This window comes from Pyrgilauda ruficollis, unplaced genomic scaffold (genome assembly GCF_017590135.1).
Source record: "Pyrgilauda ruficollis isolate IOZ18807 unplaced genomic scaffold, ASM1759013v1 scaffold43, whole genome shotgun sequence".
NCBI classification, from domain to species: Eukaryota; Metazoa; Chordata; class Aves; order Passeriformes; family Passeridae; genus Pyrgilauda; species Pyrgilauda ruficollis.
Window position 1 is genome coordinate 11,107,645 of NW_024525823.1, and position 21,165 is coordinate 11,128,809.

Consider the following 21,165-nt stretch of genomic DNA (forward strand, 5'->3'; position numbering starts at 1 on the left):
AAGGGGGCTCATGACCAGCAGCATGCACAGGTGGATTCAGGCGTGGCCCGGCTCTTTGTGTCCTTGACCCTGAGCTGCTCGCTGCAGCCTGTGACACCGGGCTAGAGCAGAGCAGTGACAGGATGCTGACACTGCTTTCTGGTGGCCACTGTCAAAAACTGTTTAATTTATATGCTTTGCCATATGTGCAGCAAGTTCCCTTGGCCCAGTCAAGACTCTGGCAGGGAGAGCCAAGACATGTCCCTTGGCTTGGCTCATCTTTGGCAATTGTTCAAGCTTTCATCTTGCCTTGGAGTAGATGGCATTCACTTACAGCAATCCTTTGTAAATGTTCACCCTTCAGAAGGCACTGAGTGGTCTCTGTCAGTTTATATGGGTCCAGTTTGAAGCTGCTAGGTTTGAGCACTTTCCATCCTTATGGAAAATATAATGGGATAAATGGGGAGGTCTACAGGTTCTGCAGAGCATCAGATTGAATGGAAAGCTTTTTCCCATTATAAGAGTTTTAAAAATTATTTTCCTAAAAATGAGAGACAACCTTGTATCTTAGAAGAGAATTAATAATGTTGTTTTCTGCTGGAGAAAATCCTCCTTCAAGGTATGAGCAATCAGACATTGAGAATAATTCATCTCAGAGACCAAGCCAGCCAGATAAAATACAGCAGACATATCCCTATTAGTGCCAAGCTGAGACTGAGGCAGCAGATGCTACCTCTCAACAGAGCTTATTAGACCATGCCCAACAGCATGTTGACATAGTTAGATGGTATCCCAACTAATGGTATCTGGCCTGCAACAGCTTAGCTCATTGCAAAAGCAAAGGAGCAGGCAGCCACACAGGACATGGCAGACACACCTACACTCCAGGACTCTGGGTTTGTAGAAGATGTTTAAAAGCAGGGTGAGCTGAAAGCTCTGCTATCCTTCGCACTTTGGAGAAGTCTCCCCCTTGACTGCCACACCAGTTTCCTGGGCTGTGTCTCTCTGCATAGCAGAACATTTATTTGTACTGCAGATGGGCTGTGGCTCTTGCTGTTGCAGACCATGGACCGAGCATATGCACTGGACATCAGGAGGTCTCTTACACAGAGAGGCAGTCACAGTCATACCATTCAGCTACCAGCAGTCAATTAAATAAAAGCTGCAGTTTTAACTACTTTGTCCCTTCCTGCCCCCCCATCTGTGTCCCAAACTTGTGTGCCACTTTATGTTGGTGCTTACACCAATACTGCTTTTCCTATGAGACATGCCTTGTGGGTACCTGCTGGGACTTTCAATGTACCAATGGTAAATTATTGTTTAATTTTTTAATCCCAAATATTTTTAACATTTATTATTGTAGCCAGGTCTCACCTTGCAGCCGTCGCTACCCAAAGATCTGTCATGCATCAAATTGTTCAATAATACTGTGACACACAAAATCTAAAACTAAAATAAGGATGTTATGCATGTTTACCTAGTTAATGATTGATAATTTAAACTAATGTCTTCAGCATTTTATGGAAGGGTATTTAAATAGTACAGATAAGATAATCCCAGTGCTCTTTTGGAGATTTAATCATATTAAACAATTTATATTAAAAAGTCTAGATTTTATGGCTTCAGAAATAAATTTTCTAAGCATATATCAGTGTTGCTTTGTTTAAAATGACAGCCAGCAAGCCAAAAATACAAGTTCCAAGTGACTAGTCTTATGGGAAACTAACTCTGAGATCCAAGTGGTAGCAGTGTAATGGTGACTGCCATTGCAACTGCCTCAGGTGGCATGGCCTATAAGCAGGGCTAGACAACTGGAAAACAAAATGTCTTAAAATTATTTATCTTCTTCCAGCCATTTCTGTACTTGATCAGTGACTGATTCTGTTTGAAGTACACTCTTTGCAGAGTCTGCCTGTGAAAACTGTTCCAGAGACTAACAGATGCACTTTTCCATACAGATTATTTTTTCCAGTCTAGTCTTTCCCCTGTGTTAATTTTTTTTTTGTTACTTCAAGGTTCTAGTAACTTGCCAGAGAAAATAACAGCAGAAGTTCTGCAAGATGGAGAATGGAGAACTAGCAAAAAAGACACAGAGAGAGCTACTGCTTGTAGCAAAACTAAGTAAAGGAAAGATTTTTTTGGTGAAAACAGCAGTCAAGTGTCCCCTACTTATCATTCTGTCACCTTTTCTCTGTGAGTCACAAGTTGTTTTTTTTCTGGAGCTTCACTTCCTTTACCTCAGCAGTGAGAACAAGCAGAAGGCCTAGGATAGTTTGACTCACAGAGCAATGAGATCGTTTCATACAAGGAATTCCCTGTGTCAGTGGGCATCAAGGAAACCAACACCCAGCTGCAGTTAGCTACCAAGTCAAGTTTCTGGACAAAAGTCACCACTCTGCCCTACCAGGGGACAAGTAGCCAAGAATTGGACCTCATTGTGACTTGCTTTCCTGAACATAAGTCCCAGAAATCAGTTTATTATTATCTCCAACTCATTCTTTCCAAGTTTATATTTTCCCTAGGCACAGGTAATTTCAAAATACTTCGTTCATTTTTGAGTCATTGAACTTTTACAAGATTAATAAGATAGTACGAGGAAAGGCACGAAAAGGGTTGGTTTGTATACGGCAATATCTCAAACCACCTGGTTGAACTTGATACAGAACAAGATGTTCTTACTCCTACAGGTCATTTAAAGGCACATCTTTACAGGCCAGTCTTTGATACACTTTTTGTTTGATACACTTTTCTGACACATATGGTGCTGTCCAAAATGAGCAGTCAGGGTGAAAACGTAGCTGTTGATAATGAATGTAGCATTCACTCCTCAAAGTTATGAAAACATAGTGTCTAAAGGCAGATGAAATGACAGTGACCTGAAATAACAGGAAGCTGGCCTCAGTTGTAAATCTGGCAGGGGCGGAGGGTGATGGTGATGGAAGCTTGTGAGCTGTATCCAAAGCCATGAAATATAGCCCTGCCCCTGAATAAACTGGAAGACATATTTCAGTCTACAGCAAGTCAGAGTTCAAGCATCAGTGGCCTTCAGAACCTCTGTTCAGACCTTGTTCAGATCCAAATACAGAAGCTTTGGAGTGTGATCTTTTTACTCTACTGTTAAATTTCATTGGCACCTATGTCTTCCCTTCTGTTCAGCTGTGGGCTTTCCCCAGCAGAGTCACTAGCATTCATATTTCCCTTGTGGAAAATGGAAATGAGAGAGTAAACTCTTGCATTAACTTTAGCCCTCTCCTGGTAGTCTGGAGGAGAGTGGTCAAGAATCCAAACTTTGGTAATTCTTTTTTCTTTGCCTTAGAACATGCAAAGTTTTGTGAAATCTGTTCTGCAAAATGACTTACAAAAGATGAAAGACAATCACAAGGAAAAGCAAAGAAATGTGTGAAGTAAAACCAGAGTAATTTAAGAAAGAATTTCTTAAATCTGTGAATCTGATTTATTCCACCAGAGAAGAAAAAGAGTGCTCTGTATGGAAAAGTTGCATGTGCTGATGCTTTACAGGGCACAAGCATTTCTGAGATTCACAGATGTCTGCATCCAGCTCAGACCCAATGGCAGCAGTAATGGGGATTAGTCTCCCTTCGCCCAGTATCTGCTACCCGTTTCCTTAGTGGAGAAGGACTTCCTGGAAGGACCACCAAGAAAGAGAGTATGCAACACAGGTCTGTTCCTTTTCATAATCAATATGATTTCCATATTAAAAGCCGTGTCTAAGGAACTTTGATGGCAAAAATGCTAAAAGACAAATACAGTTTGACTGGCAGATTGAGTTAGATCTCCACTAAAATTAACAATTCTTCTAAATGAACCATTATGCAAACTTCTGGCTGCCTTCAGACACATCATGAATATCACAAATACATGGATCCATGACATGCTGAGGCCAGGCTAGATGGTGGCTCTCCTCTAGAAGGACTCTTCATCCATCGACTGCTTTGCTCTTCTTCACTGCCAGCTTTCAGCCAGAGCAGCCAGCAGGTGGCTCAGCCTGGCCATGCAGCAGCTGGGCACCAGGAACCTGAGAGAGGACACCTAACAAGAGAGAAGGAGAGCTGGACTCCTTCTTCATCAGTGGCTTACAGTGTTAATCAGTAGTGAAACTGCACCCCAGAAATACCTGTTAAAAAGTGATGTGGGGAGCTGATGAGTCCATACTTGGAAATTGAAGACTCTTAATGGGGCTGAGCTGTTGCTCACAGTAGTGGTGTTCATGCCAAGGTCTTCTAAAATTGCAAGTGATCATTGGTTTTGGTCTGAATTAGAGGATTGCTGGTCCTAAGTATCTTAGTTAAAAATCTTTTTTCCTTTGGTGGGCCTGCCCTGGATCCCCAGTCTTTTGAGGATAGTCCATAGGGATTTTAGAGTTCAAGCTCAGTTTCATCATGTCCTGATTGTTCCCTGTGGAGGGACAGTGGCACTAGTAAATGGAAGAGGTTTCATAGTCCTTCCCACTTCACTGCTTAAATCCTATGGGTGTTTGTGCTGATAGACAACAACTGGGCAGTAAAGGGGTTATGTAACACCACAGAACAAAAAAAAGGACACTGTGATCCTACTATGTAAGTAGCATTTCTAGTCTTGCCTCTTGGCTCCTATAGGTCTGCTTAGAGGAGAGGACAGGGATTTCTTCACTTGCAGTTCCAATGATTCCTGCCATGGTGTTTGGTAGGAAGTCACACAGTCCTCCAAGATCCTGCTGCCAAAACTGAAAAGTCTGCTGTCTCCCTCTGTTTATGGGCAGGAGGATGAATTTGGACAGAAGGATAAGTTTGCTGTTCCCAGCAAAATTAACACAGAACCACGGTATAAACTGCTTTCCTTCAGCAGCTGTGTGCTTTTGGCTGATGCTTGCTGGTGGCACAGCTGGAGGTGGGTACTGCATGCACACCCGAGAGGTCAGGCTGAGACACCAAGCTGACTGACTGTGCCTTCTGGAAAGCATTCTCTGCGAGATTGCTGTATTCCCACATTTGTATTTGAAAGACCTTGTGCACACTCACATTTTAAGCATAACCACAGTCAGTGCATTAATGTATGAGAAATTTGCAGACCACACTTGTAATTCTAGTCTGCCCATTTTTAAAAAAACATACACTAAAAAAAAAGTTAAAAATTTTGTGATGTGTGAGCAGATATGGAATTACATGCAATTTCTGTCTGATTGTGTTTTGATGTAGAGCCCACAGGTTGAACTTTCAGCCTTCTATTTGCAATCTTTCCTAACAGCCATATGAAAATTACAAAAGCATTGAACCCAGCTGCTTTTGAACCACCAATGGTATTGTGGTGATTCAGGTTTTCCTTTGAAAATGCTGAAAGATCATACTCCAGCAGGAGAAAGATGAGACACGGTATTTTTCCTGTAGGTCTTCACAGGACTCACATATTTGTTTCTGTATTGGTAGTGATTCATATCACAAATGCCTTTGTCCATTTCTCTCTTTCTGCTACAATAGCCCAAGTAATTAACTAACTGAAGAGGCTGTCAATTAAACATTGATACTAATCTTGGCATAAAAGCTCCCTTAAGAAACACTGAGTTGGAACATATTTTACACTGACACCACTGCCTTCATTCAGCTCACTTCTCAGACAATTAAGTGCTCCAAATGTTTGTGTGTCATCCAGGCAACATTAGTAGCATGAATGACCCCTGGTATAGATACAGTCCTGCAAAGAATGCCTGGAAATACAATGCCTATTGTGACAGCAAGGCTGATTTTATCAACCAGGAGACATTATATAGTTAATTAATGCCAAGATCTTTAATGATAAGATTGTCAAGGACAATTAAGAAGATTATTATAAGTGTCCTTGGTAACAAGAATGCAGTACTGATTTTAGCTTACTTTCACTAAGTGTGGCTTAAAGGTCAGTTTCTCTGAAGTGTGAATACTTAAGCATTCTTTGGATAGATGTCATTATACATTAATCTCAGGAGGAAAACACATTTTTCTAATGTAGCTGTGCAGCACATGAAAATTAATGTGAAGCTCTTGCTAAGAAATTAAGGTAAAATATTTCAACAAGGAACTTCTAGCCAGTGTCACATCCTCAGCAGCAGCTCTGTTGAACAGCTCCATATTCTGAGACAAGTCAACAGAACAACTTCCTCCAACTTCAGCCCATGTGGTTCAGAACCATGACCATGCAGTCAATAAATGGACAGAGCCTCCTCAGTGAGCCTTTTGGTGTCAGTAAGCTTCTCCTGTGCTTCATCTGCCCAATATCAGATCCAGCTTTACTGTGTCTCACTCATGCACCGCACCGAAGCTTAAAGGACACTTGGAATGAAATCCCTCTGTGAACTGGATAAGCTCGCAGAAGAAAAGTTATACTGGTAGCACAGATTGCATCCTGAATGTTGAAATTAAAAGGAGAATGAATTTTGTCTGTTAGAACTGAGGAAAGGTTTACTGCAAGAGGGCATTTCAGCCTCTTACAATGACATTGTAAATTCAGGGCACTTTATGATTTAAGGTTTTAAGTGACTGCATGTAAGATGTGGTTTCCTTCCATCCCTTACATCTTAATTCAATATTTGTCCTCTGTCTAATGGCCAAAAATCACTGACTCAAAAATACAGAAAACACATATGGCAAGGTGAGAATTTTATGATCTAATGTTCCTCTTTGTGGTGGGGACAGACTACAGCAGAGATCGGCATACCTGAAGCTTGAATCTTCAAAAAGCTTTTAGCAGCTCCTAACAAAAATTGGAAATCAGTTTTAAGTATGAGTTGTTTGAGGAATGGGTGACCAGTAGATACAACTCTTCAGATATGAAAGAAATAATTGCTTAGAAAATGTTTTCCTAGTTAAAAAAATATATGAACATTTGATATATATATATATTTTTTTAATTACAACCATTATAAGAAGGGAAGAAAAGGAAATTTTTCTGCTATAAAAAGCAATATACAGTTTTCATTCACAGAAATTAAAGGAATATCTAAAATATCAGCAGCCACTTAAGTAAAACATAATATAAGGCATTAAAAAATATACAGTAGATAAATCCATGTCTGATATCAGGTTAATATAGAAAGAAATGTTAGAATTATGAATGGGATTCAGTAAAAATTGAGAGATTTAGCAGAGGCTGCTGTGCCGTGTTTAAAACAAATTATTTTATAGCAGTTATGACTGCAAACAATTAAAGCAAAACAATGAAAGTCTATTCAAGACAACCAAGAAATAATTATGTTCAAGATGACCAAGACTAAGATGCTACAAGCTACAGAAATATGGTTAAAAGTAACCAGCACATTTTCTGGCACGTAGGTCTTCTTAAACAAAAAAAGCACTAATGTCACACTAATTTGGTCAATAAATGCAACTGTTTTCTGACAGTATAACTTAGATTTATCCCAGACATCTGATAGAGCACCAAATACCACACTGATTTTAAACCCCTAGTTTGCTCTGAACCCGTTCTGTTTGCCAGTACCTGGTGTAATGGATTGGGAAGCCTGGCCACTACCATAATGTAAAACAGGAGTGGACATATCCAGCATGTGACCTTGAAAGCTGCTTCCACACAATCTTGCTCACTCACCCTTGAGACAGTACAGTCTTTTTTAAAAGGACTTTCCAGAAGAATCAAGATCTGGTCCTTCCTTTTAACACAAAAAAGCATTTCTCCCCGTGTAGAATACCACAATTCAGCAATGTCATCACATCACAGAAAATATATTTTAATTTATTTCATAACTAATTATCTCCAACTGAGACAATTGCTTTCCAGAGATGAGTCCCACCAACATAAACACATTCACTGGGCATGGCTGTCATTCTCTAAGCTGCTGCCAGCTGTGATGTTGTTTCTGCACCTCTTTGTTTTGGAGAGGTGAAACCCAGTCATGCACTAGAATGTGTGGCAGCTGAGAGCTCACCTCATTCTCCCCAGGCATTTACAAAAACACTGCCACACTGCATCCCACCCAGAAGACTGCTGCTTTGCATGAGGATGTGAAAAGCTGGAAACAACCAAAGGGCTCTGTACGTGAGCTTGCCCTATTGCCCATTTGACAGCCTCCTTTCCCCTTTCCTTCCTTTCATTCTCTCACACTGCAGATTCACTTCATGTCTCTCTGTCAGGTCCTAAGCTGATATAAAAATATGGTTTAGGTGAACCAAGGCTCCAGACCTGGAGGAAGAAACAGCACTAGGACATGTTGAAAGTCAAAACTGGAAGTTTGATAAATACCCATAAATGTTGATATTTATCCATTACATTTTCCTCTACTTCTCCTTTCCTTCTTTCCTATACCCAGCCATTATTTTCATTTGCTTCTCATCTTTCCACAGCTCATCCCCACACAAAATTCTCTGGAGACTACTTAGGGCTTTCTGTAAAAAACAGTTACTTCATGATCTAATTTTAAAAGGGGCCAAATGTTTGTTTCACTACATGTGCCACCACAACTACCATTGAGCATCCCTTTTACAGAGGTACCATCAAGTGCACCACTGAGAAGAGACTCATAGAGAGAAAATAAATAATATAATGTTATATAATATACAATAAATAAATAATATTACAGCTCACTGGCTAGTGGCAATTACCACCACAGGGACCAAATTATCTGCTTCCATGCTTGAGGATGTTTCTGAGTAAAGATGGGACTCAGTGAGTGAAGGGCTGAGCCTGGAAGCATCATGACTTGCCATCTTCCCACCAGAAGCTGTTGTGTAACTCAGTAATTTCAAAGCCCACTCTTCAATTTACTCCTCATACTTGGAAAATTGAGAGGTTCATTTGCCTGTGAGAGATTGAGACATTTTGAAGCACCAGAAGTAGAAAAAATATTGCTCAGAAGTTTATTTACTACACAGACATAAATCTGTTTGCAGGAAGGTGGGACAAGTGTAGTGAATAAAATCAAAAGTGCTGCATTTTTGCACAACACTTCAAGTTCAGCATCAGAACTATTTTTCCATCAAGGATATACTCACATAGGCAGCAGCTGCTGCTCAGTAAGTCTGTTTTCCTTAACTGCTTTATAATTGTTTTGTTATTAATCCATCACATTGCAGTTAAATGTCAAAGAAGTTGCAGTTCTGATTGTCCATTCACACATGACAGTTTTATTCAGCGGGCTGCATCCTGACAAACCAGTGCATTGCTTCTGCTGGCTCACAAACTGGAACACACAGCCTTTCCGATGCTGACAGATTCCATCTGCTCCCCTTTAATTAACATCTAATATGTAAACCATCTAATACATGTAACACTGCATAACAGGGGATTAAGAAATAGAAGGTAGCTCTTCATCACAAAGCTGTGTCATCTTGTAGGATCCCATTACGAACAGTAAATGGTACCAAAACCTAATGGGAACTGCACACCAGTAGAAACAGCACATGTGGGTATTCTCACTGAAACAAGTAAAAACATGTATGAGCACAGAGAAAAAATAAAGTGGAAGGTGTAGCAGCTTTCATAGATGGATTCACATTGGTACTGCTCCAGCTCAGACATCAGCTGATTTAATGCAATTACAAGGAAGAATGGGATCTACTCATTTGTGTTCCCAATTATTGCTAGCTAGATAAGAAGCATTGTTTCTATAAGACTCTAGTGCAATCCATTAAACCCATTAAAAGTGCTAATTAGCTCATGTTCTACAAATGAAAGTGTCCAGGCAGCACTTTGTTGTCTAATACCTTCCAGCATGCAAAAGCTGGGGATGAAAATATACAAAGAGTAGCTTCTAGGAAAGCCCTGCAACCAAATTAAGATGTCAAAAGTAAGGGAGATAAAATACTCTTCTGCATAACAGCAATGATGAACAGGCACAAAATTTATGTGGCTGGGGGGCAGGGCTTGCCACCATTCATGGCTGGCTAAGTCATGTGAAAGGTCAAGGCTGCTATGTTTTCATGATAACATCTAAGCAGAACACAAGCATTTGGAGAGTCTCATCCACACATCTATCTAGTGAGCTACATTAAACTCATACAGAACAGCTGCAACAAGGCTTGCAATGCTCAACAAAGGGCAGGAAGATTAGACACCTCAATAATAAGACATGAAAGACCCTAATGGCAAGAGGAGAAGGGGAACTGTGTTCACTAACCTGCACCAATGACAGAACCATTATTTGAAGCCTCTGAGAAACTGAAAGCAGGGGGAGGGACGAACCGAGGGGACAGTGTGAGATCAGCCCCTCCTGGCAGGTTTGGCCTTTGGTTTTCTGCAATGTGGGCTACAATCTTGTGCTACGAGCTCTTGAGCTTATAATATTGTTCTAAGTTGTGCCAGTTGTTCTCCACTTGCCCAGAATGGATCTGGAAGGCCAGTCTCTGAAAGCATGCTCACATGAGACTGCTCTGTGCTGTGGGTTCAGCAGGTCTCAGAGAGCAGAGAGGAAAGAACTGCTCACGTGTCTTTAAGGTTCATTCATATTTGCATTTCCCTCTTTCCTGCTCCCAGTTTTGGGACACATGCAAGACAGCACAGGAGCCCATCATTCACAGCATCTTCAGTGTGGGCTGGTCAAAACTTGAAGTGAGGAACAGGGTTTGCATGGGATCTGTCCCGTCTGGGACTGATTATTCAGCCACTGAAGTGGAAAAAAAGGGGATTGCATTGGAGTCAGTGCAAATACACATGAGCCCACTTTAGCATGTGCCTCACCTCTCTCTTTCTTAGAGCTTGAGTACTTGACAGTATGAATATCTAAGAATCAATGAAAATAAATACAGTTCATGAAGAGTGCAGGCAGATGATAAAGAAGTGCCTCACAAGTCACATGCCAATGTTACCAACTACCCCAAAGAGCAGAGATCCAAACTTACAGCTAACAAATGCCACTGGTCATATTTGCTTTGTTTTCTGTCCACTCATGTCAGCTTTTCTGTTTACACCACTGATGTTTTTCAACGCTGGAAAGGTGTAGTTTTTGTCAGGTGATGCAGATGTCTGCTTGTGCCTGCCATACTCATTCTGTCCTCTTCACTGTGCTTAATGGTCATGTTTACACTGTTGCAAAGACAGTGGCTGAACATTCCTTAATAAAGCACATCAATATTGTGACAAGGCACACGTTTCACTTGCCTGAACTATGTGCTGTTATCAGCCATTACATACTCCGTGCTTATCTGTAATTTAGTACTGTCTTGAGAAAATACTTAAAGGGTAGGCAAAAATAAAAGCCCTAGTCCAGATCTTTACTCAGTTCTTCCTGAAAAAATAAAGTTATTCTAGTTATTTTGTTAGAGTGCTAAACATAAATTGCTTCTAGTTATTTTTGTTAACGTGCTAAACATAAATTGCTTTCCAATTCTATTGTTTTCCCTGAATGCTTTTGGAGAGAATGGACCTGTACTCATTTATTTTGCTGCGATTTGCTTCATAGTCATTTTAACTTTAGTCCAGGATTTCCTAACCCTTTTCTTTTTCCTTTTTTCCTGCCACAGGCTAAATCCATTAGATAGATACACAATCATTTAGAAGCCATTAAATCTTACTTTTGAGAAGAGGCCCTCTAGTTAGAGTTTCACTCTTATCTCGTTTCCGATCAGAGGAGGAAGTCCTGTCACAGCGATCCTGCCTTGAAGACTTCACCGGCATCACGCTCTGCAGGAGAACACCCATCCTCCTCTCCACACCCCTGTGGCATCCAAAGACCCTGCTAAAGCAAGCACTCATTATCTATGCCTGATCTCCATGTTTGCTCCCTCGGGAGTGGTCAGCTAGCAGCAAGCAAGCTGAAATCCAGATTTGCTGCAGCAGAGCCTTGCTCCAAACAATATCCCAGCCCAGCACAGGACAATTTCTGGGTTTGAAGCCTGCTCTTAAGTATAAGGAGGAACCTTATACTTGTGCTGGCTAATGGATCATACACTTCAGCAAGGCAGGGCAGTAGAAGTTAAAGGAGGGCTTTCATAATGATGAAATAAATTAATTAGAATGATACCATAGACTAGGTAGTCCCAACAGAAGTGTTTGGGAGCATCAGTCCATAGGTTATCGAGCCCTCTTTTGCTGTCTGATCAGCTGTGCATTCATAACTGCATCCACAGGAGCCCATCTGTGAGAATTCCAGAGGCTCTCACAGGGAAAGATTTTGTTAGAAACCAACACCTGCAGTGGGAATAGAGGCTAGAGGAGATGACCAACCCAATCTCACCTCACCTCATCAGGAGCAGAGGAGGAACAGGAGTTTAAGTGGATAATCCCATGAGCAGCAGAAGCCATGAAGAGAGGTTTTCTGTGGCTGCCTTGCAAGGATTTTCTGCTCCCTCATAATCTGGTTGATTTTATGTTTATTTTTATGCTCAACTTGCAGCATTTGCCTTCAGGGAAAGTATTAATGTTGGTGTGACTCCTACATTTATCTGGAAGTTTTCTCAGGATTTAGGAGTACAGTTTCATGGAGCTTTTTTAAGACAGGAGTCCAATATCATGGCAGTCTCTGTTCTTCATTCAGATGTTTTTGAGATGGACAGTAGCATGCAAAAAGACACATACACTGACTAGGCAGAGTTTGCTTACAGAAATCCTACTTTTTTAGCAAAACAGGTCACTTGAAATCTAACAAATTTCATGAAAGACTGCAATATAGCTTTGGGGAAATTTCTTACTCAAACCTAAATTTTGACTACTTAACTACTTATTTTCATATTGATTTAGCCATCTTTTTTTCTTTTTTTTAAATCAAGCTTGTACCTAAAGGCAATTGAACTCAATCTTATACCCAGGTAATATTACCCCAGTGGAAGTTAAAATGTTGTGGCCATTTGTCAAAGAAGTTTTACAAATTGTTAAACCAAATTAAGAGAAATTTTCCAGGTTATTAATTGTTTTGGATTTTTCTTGTATTTAAAGAAATCCAACCTTTGCATTTAATCAAAGAGTACAAGCAAGCTGAACTTGCACAGAACAAGTAGCAGAGGAGTTGCCAGCTCCTGTGTTTCAGGCAGGATCACCAGTGGATTTCAGGCATTTCTATCTTATTTAATCACCACTAACTGCAGCCTGGAATGCTGACACGATGTGCAGTGAAAGCAAAGAGTGTAAATTGGGCATGATAGAGGTTTCTTGATGCAGGAAGGAAGTAACATAACACTGAACACAGCTCAGGTTGCACTGTGAGAACAGAACGAATGAGCAACCCAGGTCTCTGTCACAAAACAGCAGAGGAAAAAGAAAGATAATTAAAAAGATGTAAAGGAAAAGGGTAATAAAATATCTCCCTTTTACTTACTAAACTGATATTTTGAAATACAGGAAGAATGGATATATCTTTAAAAACAAGTTATACTTAATTTAAAATAGCAAATTAAACAATTATCATATTGAATTTAGTGAGAAAAATCTTATGATTGAGTGCCAAAATATTTTTTCTAAAAGTTTTTTTGAATTCAACTTCTGTCAGGTCTCAGGAACGCTTCTATTCAGAACATCAGATAGGGATCTTCAAACTCAGCTGCCAGTTTGCTGAGAGCCCAACACACCCAGTGAGTAGGAGCTCAGGGTGTAAGCCCACTGGGCAATTAAATGCCTAAATCTTGGTGGCTTAAATTTTCTGCGGTGGATTTCAATATGGAAAACTTCTTGAATCTCCATCCTCAGGTTTATGACATCATTGGTTGCTGAAGTTTGAGCAAAAATCTTAGAAGCATGTTTCTCAAAAACCCACAAATTGTTATGTTTTTACAAGGGTGTGTAGTGATAGGACAAGAGCAAATGGCTTCAATCTGAAAGAGGTTGATTTAGATTAGGTATTAGAAAGAAATTCTTCACTGTGAGGGTGGTAAGGGACTGGAACAGATTGCCCAGAAAGGTTGTGGCTTCCTCATCCTTGGCAGTGTTCAAGGCCAGGTTGGACAGGGCTTTGAGCAGCCCTGTCTAGTGCAAGGTGTCCCTGCCCATGGCAGGGGATTGGAATTAAATGATCTTTAAGACCCCTTCCAATCCAAACCATTCTATGATGATTCTATGTACCCTGTACCTCCTCAGTGTACCCCATTCAGAGAGGTAAAAAGGGTCTTTGAATGGGCACTTGTGATGCTCAGCTGCTGTTCCTGTGTCCCCAGAATCCTGTCTTCCAGCTCATGTTGCCTTAGGAAATGTTTCCGCAATCTGATGCCCTGGTGGTGCATCCATCCTCCCACACAGAGGCTGTGCAAGGGATGGGTGATCCCGTGGATGCAGGTTATTTGTGCAGGGAGCCTCGGGGTCCAGCACACCCTAAACCTCTATGGATCCCTGGAGAAGCTCCGTGGTGGTGCTTTAGGCAACTGTGAGAAAAACAGACACAGGGACACTCAGACACCAGGGGAAAGGGGACAGCAAGAAGCAGACTGGCATTTCCTCCAGTTTTCTGACTGTGATTCTGTTTCTAAACCCAAAACACTAAACCTCCTCTTTAGAAAAATTCTGTGGGATCTTACTCTTCACAGGAATTTTATAATTAACCCTTTTGTAATTACTTTCACCTTCATTAAAACCAAAGGACTTAGAGATAAAGATTATTTTTATTGTACACTGGTAAACATTTCTTGCCCTAGCAAAAAAAATCTTTCTCTGAAGAGAGTGAAAATCTCCTTAGCTTGACCAAGACCACCTTTGCAAGCAGCCAATTCAGAATTACCCCAACTTAAAAACCATAAATACTGACCAGATTTACAAATCATTCTTTAGCCTCACTCACTCTTTTCAGAACAAAAAATACTATTTAGCTGCTCTGAGATTGACAGCCTTGCTCAGATATTCAGCTCCATATGAAGAATACTCGAGGGAAGACTGACTTTGCAGTCTGTAATATATCTCTTAGAGCTGTTGTATTATAGACTCCACATTGTTTGTTGTGGCCAGCTACACTATGATACAAAGAAACCTCTCCTTTTTGTTACATGTCACCTCATTTTACCTTAATAAAGAAATGTTTAGGTTTCTATCCTTTTGGATGGCACTGAATAATGTCACTTTTTATTTATGAACATATATTTTGAATTTCAACACAAGGACAGACCCAATGAACAGCTCTATTATACTTAAGAAATTGAGTTTCTATTCATAAAGAGCTGAGTAGTGCCTGTTAGATGGTTTCCCAAACAAAAACCACTGAATACCTCCAAATGAGGCTGACTATATCAAAACACTAAAACATGAATAGGATTTCTTCTCAAAGGAAAGACTGAATCAAAGTACAACTATAGTGATAGATCTTCTAATACAGCTATTTACAGTCTAAGAAGTACCTTTACCTTGGCTTAGAATCCCTCTGATTTCTGCTACAATGTTTTTGTCATAAATATGCGCCTTATTATACTGAGGAAGGGCTTCTGTAAACTGTGTATAGGGCACATTTACACACTAATTCTCCTGAATAGAATGTGGTGTTTGCCATGAAATATAATATTTGCCATTTTCAGATTTAGAGTATCTTAACTGTGTGTTCATATTTTTGTCTGCTAATAATTTTTAAAAAATATGTATATGAGCAAAAGTAACTGTAACAAATCCTTGATAATAATTTTTCAAGAATTATTCAGGAAAAGAAGACTTAATTCCCCAGTTCAGTGACAAAAGCAGTCTTGAGTGTCTATCTTAACCAAAACAATGGAAAATAAAGGGGAGATAATATTGTACTTTTTGTAGAAGCCACATGCAACCTTATGAAATTGTATATCAGGTAACAAAACGCAGCTTTAGGAGAAATTTTCAAAGATGGAAATTTATCAAGGATGCAAGCACATGTTACAAGCAATACAGATACTTTTCTTTTTTTTCAAAGATAATTTTATCTCTTGCAAGGGTTATGCAAAATATTACCATTGATCTGTTAGAGCTTAATATCTCTTGTGTTTAGTTTGAAGTATAAGATAGTGTGAAGACTAATGGAAAGCAGTTGTAGCAAAGAATGAAGAAGGTGAAGCACAGGCATGGCTAATTCAGCTCTGTGATGCACAAGAGTCTCCTTATGCCCCAAAAAAGAGGTGATCCTGCCCCTCTGGATCCCACTGGAGCTGAGTGAGGGTGCACCTGTAGTACAATGTTCATTTTTGTCCTCCTCAGTACAAGAGAGATGTGGAACTCCTGGAGCAAGTTCAGCACAGGGCTACAAAGGTGATTAAGGGATTGGAGCATCTCTTGCATGAGGAAAGGCTGAGGGAGCTGGGCCTGTTCAGCCTTGAGAAGAGACAGCTGAGAGGGGACCTCATCAATGTCTGTCACTGTCTAAAATGGGGGTGCCAAGAGGATGGAACCAGGCTCTGCTGGGTGCTGCCAAGCAACAGGACAAGAGGCAATGGGCAGAAACTGATGCACAGAAAATTCCACCCAAACATGAGTCAGAAATTCCTCACTGTGCAGGTGACTGAGCACTGGAACAGGCTGCCCAGAGAGACTGTGGAGTCTCCCTCACTGGAGACACTCGAAAACCCTGCACCATCCTGGGCTGTGTGCCTTGCACCTCCGGTGTGCTCTGGGATGACCCTGCTTGAGCAGGGAGGTTGGAACAAAATGACCCACTGTGGTGCCTTCTAACTTTACTCATTCTGTGAAAAACCAGAAAGCAAAATAAAGGGCTGGCAAGAAAATTGAAGGTGGGTATTCTGCTGGGTTTTCAAAAAAATGGAGCCCCAACAACCCATCCACTTACTAACAACTGATAGAGCACGTATCAGTAAATAGGTTCCCTACTTCAGTCTGATATGTAAGTGAAGAATGGGTACTCTGTTTTAAAGTGAACATAAACCCAGAGGAAGGGAAAGAAGTAATTTTCTTCCCCAACCTAAATATTAAAAGGCAAAGTTCTATAATTTAGTGATACCACAAACTTTTTTTGAAAGTTTCTGTTTAAAATGTTTAAGAAGATTTTTTACTTAAAAGGAGTTATTGTTGTCATTGTTGCTTTAAAAGGTCTAAAACTCTCAAGTACAGTGTCATGTGCTTCAACGGCAAAGCCACTTAGAAAGAGCAGTATTCCTGCTAATGGAAATACTGTTCAAAGGAAGAACATTACTCCTTAGTTTTCCTCCACAGCCAGCATTTGCTAGAAGGGAAGAGATATTGACCTCTGGCTTGTGGTGGGTAAATGTTAGAATGCATTTAGCAAGTGAAAGTCAAAAGTGCTTTCTATGTTGCTTTTTAGTTAATGGCATCTGGTCTGTTAAAACCATGGCATTTTGTTGTTCCTTCCACTCTAAAATACATGTTTTGGTCACCAGACTGATTCTGCTAGGTTTCTCTGAGTGGAAACACCCCACTCAGAATAGGAGTACCTATATCCACCTGTTTAACTTAATTTCTGTACATGATGAATAATTATTCTGATTTATGAAAATGATATCGAATAGTTTATTAGAAGTTTTATTAGATACAGAGTAATAGAGGTTGGGATCAGTTACAAGCAGCTAGAAGGGGAGTTATTGCCCACTGTTAATTAATATGCCAGGGACTACTAACTATACTTGTTATGCCCCACAGAAATTTTAATCAACATCCTTGTAAATTACCCATTACCTCGCAGTAATTTTTGTGCAGAAAAGCCACAATTCTTTCCTGTGTTTCTTCTCCTCAGATGCAAGGGCATAGCAGAACTAACTTTGGACTGTAAGAGACCTTACTGTAGGCCTTTTATGTGGCAGTACTTCTGAAAATTGCAGGTTTAAGATGCATTTTGCATGAAGTAAACACTGCAGATTACACACAACCCAATGTGAAGCAGCATTTTCATGTGTTGATTTTGCATCCATTGCCACAAATGGTGATTTTGAGTCTTCTCAGGCTTCCTCAAGTCAGCATCAGCAAGAAACTTTCAAAGGTGGTTTCAGTTTTGGATTAACCGGATTGCTTCAGAGAGCTCAGCAAATCCATAATTCACTCATCTAAATGCAAAAGTGCATTCCAAGAGCTTGATAAAATAATGATAATCTTCATTTCCGTCTTATTTTACTAAACATATACATTATTTAATGAACTGTGAAAAAAACGTTTTCCAGTGAAAGTTCCATGATGAGTGACATAAAGTAGGTAGAAAACATCCACTGTGTCACTCTTTACCCCTGTATTTCTGTGGCCATGGGGAGACCATTATTTCCATATTCAGGAATTAACAGAAGCATTAAAAATTTGCAGTCTGATGGTGGAAACTATTTCTGTTTGTTCTGTTTGTGCCTTATTGTGATTCTTTAATGCTTGAACTTACAGCAGCATGCGAAGAACTGTTTTAGAGTGGGGTTGTAATTGGATATGATTATTTGGTGGTGAAGGCTTTGAAGTATGTCTTACCTCACACTCAGCTGTTTCAGAAAAGAAGGAATTAATTGTCAGCTCTATGGGTTGTCAAAGCTCAGCTCTGACCTAAGACATGAGCATTTGTGATGAGGCATGTTTGCCTAATCAAAACTGCCTTGTTATGCTTTGAGACTCTTGAAGGTGCTGGAGAAAGTTGTCTGAGGCTGGCAGGCACAGGAGCTACAGATCCTTTCCTAAAGCACTAGTGGGTCAGGTTGTCAAAAAAGTCTTTAGATTAATATTGGAAAAATTGGATTACAGACTGGATTGAATATGCCGCTGAGGGAGATGTGCATGTATACTCACTCCTGATGTATATTGCTGAAATAGACTAGAGGTAGAGAGGGAGGAGGTAGAGTTGTGATTTTTTTTTCTTTCTCTACCATCATCTTACCATCTGGCAAAAAGCTGGTACCCCAAAATCTGTATCGCCATCCCTTTTCTCCTTTGGGTGGGGGTCCCCTTCTTCCCCAACCCAGGTATCCAAACCATTTTCTTACCACTGAGTAATCCTATACACCAGGAGGATTTTGGCATTAGCCTGTTTACTTTCTTCTTTCTCAGCCCTACACTGGAAGGATTAGTGTGAAAATGAACTGCAAGTGCAAAGTGACAAAATGGGTCTCTGGCTTACACTTTCAGGCTGTAGCTCAGGCTCAGCACACACAATGCTGTCCCTTGGGCTTGTTTTTGTTTTCTTTTTCCTTTTTATTTTTTTTTTACTCACAGACAGCACAAGAATTTTAAGAATATGTAGAATGTCAAAATTGGCACCTCAAAGCCTTCTCAGACAAGGGAAATGGTTTTTCTGCAGCTCCCCATCCTCCCCTGCCTGGATTAACCACGGACAAACAAAAGCAGTGGATTTTCTCCAAGGCTGGGTGCCTAAAACAGGGCTGGGTTACACACAAGGCAGGCCAGGTGAGTTTAATGTTTTGTCTATTGATGCCGCTGTATCTTCAAAGGCACTATGTCACTCAGCCCTCAGAGGACTTGATGGTCTAAAGATCTGTAAGTAGTTTTAAGTTAAAATAAGATCACATTGACAAAGAATATGTGTTTCACAACAGCCTTGATCCCCCTCTCCTCTGTAAGAGTATGTGAGGATTCCAAACCTACACAGCCCTTTTCAAAGATGTGCCCAACTCAAACTGGACCCTCGAAGTTTTTCATCTCAGAAGTACATAACCATAGTTGGGAACCATTTTTCCCTCCTGCATCTTGTGCTTAACTGGGACAACATCAGCTGATACAGCAGCAAGCACCACTTGACAGCCACTGTGACTTACAGGACTCAGCCACGAGTTTCCATGTCTTCTCTGCATCACATGGAGCTTTCTGCCTCTTGTGTTCTCATATGAATAAATAGCACATTATGACATCCCCAAATATTTTTATTAGCAGGTGTCTTCATTGCAGGTATTCAGGAGCTTTTCTCAGGATGAATAGAGGACAAGGGATTGATCCAACAAGGGGAATATGTGTGCCTTCATTTCCCAGGCTCAGAGTGTCTGCACTGCCTGAGAGTGATAACAATTAAAGCTGTTATGGAGTAATTAAACTGTCTCATATCTGAGAGACATGCCAACCCACTGTCAGGTCTGCAAGTTGGTGCCAAAACACAAAAGCATTTTTCGTGCCAGTAATATACTCTGGGTGAGTTCAGAAACAGAGAACATTGCTGGTAAATTCTTTGGAGGAGCTCAGAAATGACTGAGGAGGTACCAGATTAACCGAGTGCTCGCTGTATCTCTTGTACTGGGACAGCTGTACACAGCATCTGGTGACAGAAAGGCTCCCAGCTTGGTTATTATAAATCTATTGATTTAAAATATATAATTTATAAAATATATATTATGTAATATATTATATAATATATAATAATTGAATATAATCTATAATAATAGAATATAATGTAAATTAATAATTTATAATTTTACCTTCTAGAGGTACTGCTACACCAAGACACCACAGTACTGAAATTGGCAGGACACTTAGGGAATTAATTTTCACCTTTTTTTTTTTTTAAACCACTCAGTGGTTCTATTATTTTTTCATACATCAATCAGTTTTAGGACAATTACAACAAAGTTTCTCTTAGGCAGCCACAGCTTAATTGAACATAAAGTACTTTTACCTTGACTATCATGACCAAAAAGAGATCTTTATTGAGAGCCACATTTTACCAATGGAAAACAACATTAAAATGTAAAATCAGTTGCCCAGTAAATTTTTTTTCATTAGACTAGAGAGACAGGAAAAGAGAGGACATCTTTTAGGTACAGGATTAAACAAACAGAATAGCTGAATCCATATATGTATATTTATATATTTGTGTGCATATTTGCATAAAATAAAGACTTAAAAAAGAACAATTATTTATAAAGAAAATCAATCTAAAAACTGCACAAAAATTGTAATTTCTCCATTTTTTAACTACAGTTCTTCATTACATTCCTATTAAAAAGTCACTGATAAGCACATTAATAAGTAAGTAATATGGTCCACTGCCTGTAATGTGAGTGAAAAATCAGTATTTTTTCCTTATTCCTCGAAGACTTTATACCAAGACAATGAATCAGTGTCTGATGTTAAGCTTTTGCCATTTTACTCCCTGTATGAGTGCAAAGTATTACAACAAGAGGTAGAACTAAACTACAGCTGTCCAGCTGCATCAACATAGGACATCTTGGGATGTGCTATTCTTGCTTTCTAATTATCATAATTGACCAGAAGCCAGAGTTTTACAGGTTGTTGGGCACTAGTCCTCTAGTCTGGAAGTCCTGGAGCATACATCAGTATGGAACCTACATCAGTAAAATATGGCAATGACAGAGAGGGCATACAAATATATGTTTTGAAATCTGGAACTAATTGATTTCTAAGTTTTCTCCACACAGTGTCTTCCAAATGCAG